The sequence below is a fragment of the Furipterus horrens genome, unplaced genomic scaffold (assembly GCF_987537825.1).
Source record: "Furipterus horrens unplaced genomic scaffold, mFurHor1.1.pri manual_scaffold_3, whole genome shotgun sequence".
Taxonomy (NCBI): Eukaryota; Metazoa; Chordata; class Mammalia; order Chiroptera; family Furipteridae; genus Furipterus; species Furipterus horrens.
The window spans coordinates 26649199-26656075 of NW_028327173.1; the positions used below are offsets into that span (position 1 = coordinate 26649199).

At 43.3% G+C, this 6877-nt stretch overlaps 1 long non-coding RNA gene across 2 annotated transcripts in view; it reads right to left on the reverse strand.

Annotated features, from left to right (window-relative positions):
• Positions 1-6870, reverse strand: part of LOC150014679 (uncharacterized) — a 32639-nt gene extending 25769 nt beyond the window's left edge. Inside the window, exon 1 of one of the 2 annotated variants that reach the window (XR_016509682.1) lies at positions 6632-6870. This is a non-coding gene — a long non-coding RNA (uncharacterized LOC150014679). The remainder of the gene's footprint in view (positions 1-6631) is intronic. The other variant, XR_016509681.1, reaches the window with a different exon arrangement.
• Between the last annotated feature and the right edge of the window lie 7 nt (positions 6871-6877).

Here is a 6877-nt window from a genome sequence, read left to right on the forward strand (position 1 = left end):
CTCTGGATATATTCTGAGGCCATGTAGAATGTGCCTCTCAACTGTCCAACCAAGGTAAGGAAGAAGGAAGTATTCATTCACCAGCCCCTGTCTTCACTGATCAACTTGCACTTTCAATTTCGCACTTTCATGGTGACACATGAGTCACATGGCTGTACAAGTTCTCATGGGCATCCCATGAGGTGAATGTGAAGCCCTGAGGCAGAAAGCAAGACATATTTGGAGAAAGAAGTTGAAGTTTTGAACTGTCAGGTCACACATGCATGCACCTGGTAGCCACAAAAATGGCTGGAGTAGAAAGGGAAGCAAAGAAGCATAAAAGTGCCCATATATGACCAAAAGTAAGAGACAATACCTTGCTAGATTGAAATTCTAGCCTATATGATGCACTATAAGTTCTGAACCAGTAACTAATGTGTGGTGGTGTTTCACTCATAGCCAAAATATAGAGCCCAGAAGAAAAAGAGTAGATGTGGAGTGGTAATTCTATTATACTAAATTGACTACTTTTAAAATGTTTATTTACATGTCTATGTGATTCTGAGCACGGCTAGTCATGTGGGGTTTTTAAAAACTTTTTAGTCATATATTTTATTAACTTCTGGAGAAATGCTTCCACCAGAGGACATAAAAATAGTTTTATTGGATTGGAAACTAAGGATGGCAAATGCTGTTTTGGGCTTTCATACCAATAGATGGAGGGGGGGAAAAAGTGAATTAAATGGTGTGCTAGAGGCATATATAGACTTACAAGAGTTGACTTTGTGCACCTATTAGTTTTGTTGTTTCTATAACAAATTACCCCAAATTTAGTGCTTAAAAACAACACAAATTCACAATTTTTTTTTTCTGATACAGTTCTGCAGATCAGAAATCCAAAATGAGCTAAAATCAAGGTATCAACAGAGCTGAGTTCCTTTTGGAGGCTCTAGGGGAAAATCTGTTCCTTGTCTTTTCCAGCTTCTAGAGGCTGCCCACATGCCTTTGTCACACCACTATGACTTCTGTTTTCAACGTCTCTTTTTCTGACTCTGCTTCTCCTGCTTCCTTCTTTCCCTTATAAGCATCCATGTGATTGCATTGGGCCTACCTGGATAATCCAGGATAATCTCCCCCTCTCAAGATCCTTAATTTAATCACATCTTCAAAGTCCTTTTTGCCATGTAAAACAACATATTCACAGATGTTCAAGAGATTAAGATGTGGACATCTTTGGGGGGACATTATTCCATATACCACAGTGCATTTTTCTCAATTCTGTATTCAGTGATATAACATTCATTGGTACTTTAAAATGGGCCCTGGTGGGAATATTTACATAGTAGGTGCTGGTTGAAAATAGAGAGTATGGACTGGGTAGTGGATATGTTAAGTCAAAACTATCAACTAAGCCCTTGTAATCAGCTATAGAAAGGTTTATTGCCATGTCAGTTCAACAGTTACATACTATATAACTAGTATTCTTCTCCTTTCCTTTCCATCCCCACATAAGTAGGGTGTGGAATGTTGTGGTCGTTGAAGTGGTTGACTTTCAAGTTCAATTTATAGACTGAAGAACACTGAAGCAGGATCATTATGGAACTGGAGGAAGAATAAACATTATTCAGTAATCCTGGACTTGAAGCAGGATCGTGTAATTGATGAGGATTCAGTTGATTCAATTTGGGGGTGGAAGATGAGTGTAATGATGACAATTTAGGTGAAAAAGGAGGGATGTTTTAGGTAGGAGTTCTGTTTAATATTTTTGAAGTGTAAGTATAGAAAGAAGGTTATGTGTTGATGTTGGCCAGTTCCAGGGGTTTACTACTGTGGACTTCTATCATTCTTATTGGACATCAGCATCTGCGTCCCCTTCATATACTTGGGCAATATCCCAAACACAGAGAGACTGCACCTTATGCTATTAAAGATGACACCGCTCACTGTCACTTTCCTAGTATCACAGACCCAGCCAATCCTATCCTCTTTAGTTTGGATTCCCTGAGGCAAGTAAAGTGGGGAAAAGAGAAAAGCTAATCAAAGTTCATTAATGAGCAGTTACTGCTGTGGATAACCGGTGGCTGACTGAGTCCCTATGGGACTTTCAGAAAGTGTGAAATGAAAACCCTGAAAGTGTCCCTCTGAATAACAAGGAAACTGAAATGTTTGTTGACTGTTGCTTCTGGCTATCTGGCTATGAGACAGAAAGCAGGATATGGTTTGTGGAGTTCCTCAGAAAATTTAGCTTTCTAGTTTCAGATATTGTGCCTTCCCCTTCCTCTTTCCTTAACATGATATGATGGCTTGGTTACAACAGCCAACTTGCAACTGTAAGTCAAACTACATCACAGAAATACCAACTCTGATATTACTGAGCCAGTAAAACTGTCTACCTCCATTCTTCTTGTGTAGGAGAAAAATATACTTTGTTTTAAATGTCACCAGTCAAGTTTTCTGTAATCTGCCACCAAAACATTCAGATTCCTAACTGATTTATCTAGTCTTACTTGCATCCAAGGCACACGCCACAACTTGGAATCAAAAGGCAATGATATAAAGAAGCAGACATTGTGGGCAAACTTTCTTGTTATGGGACAGTAGTGGCAGTGCTTAATGGTGGTACCATCCCTTGTGTTGATACTTCAGACCTTATTTTGCTTCCAGGTGGTCTTCTCCAGGGACACAGACAATGGACTCTATGTAGTGAATAATAATTTGTTACTATTCCTTGAGTATTTACCTTGAACCAAGTATTTTGTAAATTTTCTCTCCTAATCATCATATCAACCATTCAAGATGGATATTAATATTCTTTGAGGTTAACTGACTTGATCAAGATTACAGTTAGCAAGTGGCAGAGTTGGGATTCAGGTTCAGGTCAGAGTGACACCAAAGCCGATCTTAACCACTACATTATATTGCCAGTATTTCTTTTGCCAACTTGTAATTTTTGGACTTGAGACCCTAAGACAGGCTGGAGCCTGGGGCCCAGCCTAGGAGGGGAAGCATGATAGACTTGCATAGATTATTGTCTGTCATCAGCCCCTTCTGGCAGGGGGATATAGGATCTGCCCAAATACAGACAGGCTCTGAGCCAGGCTGCACAGATGCAGGCAATCCTCTGCGCCAGGCCGGGAAACACTCCAGATGAACCGCCAGACTTCTGTGTCTGAAATTCTGAGAGATAAAGAAGAATCCTGGGTGGTACTCTCAAAGACAAAGCAATTCTGCAGGCTTAGAAATGTGCTGAAATCTAGGCAAAATGAGAAAATGGCAAAGTACATTACCAGGGGCAAGTTGAGAGTCAATCAACTCTGTTGTCAATTCTTGTTTAAAAAAGGATTACAGTAACTGCATTCCTTTCTCCCTGTCTTCTTCCCAAGGCTGGATTTTGAAATCTGAGGCTCAAAACCCTAAAACCCTGATCCAGTCTTCCTCCCGCCTGCCATTCACCCATGCTCCAAGCCTCAGAGCCACCTTGGCCCCTCTCACCCTTTTTATGCAGTCAGCATTTCCCATAAATATCTACTGAGTATCAATTTTAAGCCAGAGAGGCAAAGACACTAGCCTACAGGTACTTACAGAGAAATAAAACATTCTAATTGTGCAAGTAATTAATTTGGATTGTGAGACCTGCCAGGAAGGAAAAGTAGTATTAAATGGGAGTATATCCTAGGCAACTAGATCTAGACTGAAGGTTCAGTCAAATCATTCCCTTTGTCTTACTTCTTAACTTCCTCACTATTCTCTTTATAAGAATGGTGTCTTTTGCATTGTCCCTTCTCCTCCATCCTCATATCATAGCCTTGATTCAGGCCCTTGATACATTTTTGTACCTGCTTTCTAACAGGTCTCCCTGCCCACCCCCTCCTTTCTTTTGCCTACTCAAGCCCCTGCTCTACACCACAGCTGGAGTTGTATTTCCAAATGAAATCTGACCAGCTCTTCCTTGCTTTCACATTAAGGTTTCACCTCTCCTGCCTGGCACAGCTTGTTCAACCTCTCCCCAACTGCCCCCCAAGCCTTATGTATTCCTCTCCTACAGGAATCTCTTACCTCAGCCAGTCACAGACTGTCATCTCCACTCATGTTTGCTCTGCAATGTTCTACCCATCTTTCTCAGCCCAGTAAATGATTATTCCAAATTCAAGGGTCTCACTTATCATGTACTTGATGAGAACCCAACGTGGATGAGGCATTGGGTACTGGGCACTGGGTAAGATCAGAGAGGAGGAAAAGGCTGGAAGCCAGTAGTCAGTCCATGTTCTGATAACCACCCTAGATGGCAATACCTGTTTCCACAATAGACTGGAAACTCCATGAGGGCAGTGACAAGGACTGAGTTGTCCACTGCTGTTAAGCTACTTGTGCCTGGCACAAAGTAGAAGGGTGCCTAGCAGAGGAAGAACTCAACAATTTTTTTCTGTGTATAAATAAATGAATGAATGAGTAAAAGTGACAGATACTCTTAAACTGCCTCCCATTAGAATTATAAGTGTATATGTTTGGTCCTTAAAAGATTAAGTTTCTTCGGGGCAGGCGTTGTGCCCACTCATGTGTGCACTGTTAACAAGAACAAAAATCACTTAATTTTTAATATTTACAATTTTATTTATTTATTTTTAGAGAGAGGGGAAAGGAGAAAGAGAGGGAGAGAAACATCACTGTGTGGTTGCCTCTCACACGCCCCCAACTGGGGACCTGACATGCCACCTAGTCATATGCCCTGTCTGGGAATCGAACCAGCGACACTTGGTTCGCAGGCTGACGCTCAATCCATTGAGCCACTGCAGCTAGGGAAAAAATCACTTTATAAAGTGGTTTCACATAGGCTATTGCTTGTTTCTCATTACAACCTTATGGATTAATATCCCAATTTTATAGTTGAAGAAACTTTCTTCCTTCCTTTCCTCCTTCTGTTTCCTCCCTGCTCTCCTCTTTCTTAAGATGTATATGTGGTCTAGGTATTTCCTGTCTCTGAGATTTAGAAAGGCTAAATGTAGAGGTGATTACAATGAAGGCCAGGGAGGCTATTTGCTCTGGGTTGCACATACATGAAGCAAATATAACCTTTTGATGTTATGTCTGAATAAAGTCAAAGTATGTGTGTATATGCTGGTGACAGTGTTTTCTGTTAAATGTAAATATTTTAAATATACAATGACAAAAATATTTTATTTATTTAATTTTTTAGAGAAAGGGTAAGCGGGAAAGAGAGGGAGAGAAACATCAATATGTGGTTGCCTTTCAGGTGCCCCCACCTGGGGACCTGGTCCCCAACCCAGGCATGTTCCCTGACTGGGAATCGAACCGGTGACCCTTTGGCTCGCAGGCCGGCGCTCAATCCACTGAGCCACACCAGCCAGGAAAATATACAATTTTTATACAATATTTTATCTTGTCATTTTTCTTTTAAACATACCAGGAGTCATAAAACTGAGAAGAGGCCCAGGTTCAGAGAAATTTGGTAACCTGATTAAAGTTTGACCCCTAGTTAAGGGCTTAAACCGGGACTAAAACCCAGGATGTCTCCTTACCCAGAGAAGCAACACTACCTCAAAACAGCCTCAGATGATTTCAGGATGGTCTATATAGAGAGGTTAAGCTCATGGGATTTAGTCAAATGAGTTCCTTTCAAAGGTACAACAGTTACTTTGTGGTCTTGGCAAATAATTCAGCTTCTCATTATAAAACTGGAGGCCATAATTGTACCTACCGCAGAGTGTTCCTATTAGGATTAAATGAAAATGCATTTGAAGCATTCAGTACAGGCCTGGCATGTATTCAGTGTGAAGTAAATGGCAGTTCTCTTAAGTGTGTCTGTTGTATGAATGACTGGCATATAACGCTCGCATTCAACTTGAAGCTTGGAACTATCACAGTTCAGCTGAAGGGCTGGGAACTATAGTACTCGTCTTTTTTTTTTTTCCTGGAAATAAATCTTTGTGGGAGGATAATCACTGGTTGGAAAAATGTGAGCCTTAAGGGAACAAAGCTCTGATCCCCAGGCCAGAGGAGCAAGAAAGTCAAGCCTCCCCTGGGGAGTCACAGTGCAGAACCTCTGCTGAACTGAGTGGCGGCTGGCTGGGCACGCCCAGCCTGGGGAGAGGCTGCTTCAGAGGCCGGGTTGTAGTGGAGTGGAGCAGTGTCTCCTATAATTCCGCTCATCTTATTCTCAGAGACCAAACCCTACGCGCCGGAGGAAGGACTCCAAAACCGCAGGGCGGAGGCTTCCGCGAGGACCCAGACCTGACCATCTATGGTCAAAGAGCGCACCGAACAAACAGGAAGTGGGGCGAGCTTCCACCTTCCCCGCTCAGGCAGAGCTACCGAGGCAGCGGCGGGCACGCCCAGAAAACCGGGGCAGAGCCCACCACGCTCACTCATCCTTTCCCCACACCCAGCTTCTGCAGACCCACCCAGAACACTGTCCGAGGCCCATGGCCTCCCGACGTCACAAAAGGGGAAACCAAGTTATGCATGCCCAGAGAAAGGCAGAGTTTAGCCTCCATCACCACGCACAGCTGACAGCCGCCGCGAACTCTGGCCCTCTGAAAAACGTACCTAGCCTCCAAGACCCCTTTCGAACCGCTGTAAAAAGGAACCAGACTTTACCATTGGGCCCAAACTGATGGGAGAGGTAGCCACTCACCTATCCTCCTTTTCCGGAGGTGGAGCTTAACCAGTAACTTCTTCCCTTCATTAGTCCTACTGGTTGCGGTAGCTACAGTTGAAAGGAGTGGCTAACCTAGGGCACGCCTCCAAGGTAGCTTCCGCGCTGGGGGCGGGGCTATTTTGCATGCGCCGTCCCGGCTAGCGAATAGTCTCCCGGGCGTGGTGAATAGAGGGTGGAGTCACGAGCGGGGCAACCAGACTTTCTCCCCGGCCCTCCTCTAGG